Genomic DNA, 1,474 nt, shown 5'->3' with positions numbered 1-1,474 from the left:
TCATTATATCGAGGGAGGAGGGAAAAAATGGAAAGTTAGAACTAGTAAATCCATTGCTTATTGCCTTAGGTTTTCAATGGTAAAATTGGCCAGGTTTTTCAGATATCAAAAGTTATGCATTCACCACTAAATATAGGGTAATCCACTGGGAACTATTGGCAGAAATCTTCAACGAAACTACCCATTTTCTTACAAAACACCATTCAAATGGCACCATGGGAGAAAAAAGTAAGCAATTATAAATAATGCTTATGATAATGATCAACGTCCTGGCATAATACTGTTTGCATTTTACTTTCAGGATGCGCAATTTTTTAGTATCAATTTACCTATTTTTTTAATATTTTAAAAAAATTTACCTTTCAAATACTTTACATCGGTGATCGAGTCTTTTAAAACATTTGTTTACTTATTTATTCATTTACATCTATATTTGTTGTTTGTATGTTACATGATCACATGTATGTTTTATTAACATTTTACCAAATTTCAAATTATTTCACGTGAGTTCTTGGAATTTTTTTGAATATTTTAGTTCTTTTTTCAAAGTAATTTTCAAATAAATCGATATTCTTTTTAACAAATTTTGATCATTGTTTATTCTTCTACTATTTTGTCTTCCTTTCATTTCATTTCCTTTCCTTCCTTTCTCAGATCAGAACTTTGGATCAATCTTCTATAATAATAATAACAATAATAATAATAATAACAATAATAATAATAATAATAATAATAATAATAATAATAATAATAATGATAATAATAATAATAATAATAATAATGATATAATAGGAATAACTGAAAGCAGCAATTGTTTTTCACCAAACGTATGCACTCACGTACATGTGTTTGCTTTCTTTCAGTTTTCACTTTTAAAAAATATCTCTGTTAAATTTAAAATTTATTTGGCTCTGCTGACTAAGTAGATTGCGCCAGTTTAACATAATAAATAAAAACTCACTCGCATTCAACTTTCTATACTCTTTCACTCACTTTCCACAACTACAATCTTGTTTCATTTTCATTCAAAATTTTCCCCATTTTATTAATTTCTCATTTTCACTTTATTATTTGTCATTTCAATAATTTGTCAGCCACAAATTGATCAATGTCACAATATTTTCATTATTATTATTTTGCTGACAGACAAGTTGCAACGATTTGTTTCTCTTATAATAATAATAAAGCTGAAACAATCAATATTAACAGTGAGCAGTAATAAGAAAAAAACAAGTGCGTGGCTACTGGCTTACAGTGGCGAAACGGGCTAAGTAATTGTATTTGGCAGCAGCAGAGAAACTAACCACAACAAGAAAGCATGTATAAAATAAAATTCATTAACTTATTTATGCCAGTGAACATTGTAATTTAATTTGTAAAGTTTCGTTATTTTTTTGCATATATGACACTTTTTCAAAGCACCCCAAAATGTGTGTTCATATTATATGCTTTTCATCTGGAGGCGCATTATTTC

Source organism: Trichinella spiralis (genome assembly GCF_000181795.1).
Source record: "Trichinella spiralis strain ISS 195 chromosome Unknown Scfld5, whole genome shotgun sequence".
Classification (NCBI taxonomy): Eukaryota; Metazoa; Nematoda; class Enoplea; order Trichinellida; family Trichinellidae; genus Trichinella; species Trichinella spiralis.
This window is presented reverse-complemented; position numbering follows the sequence as displayed.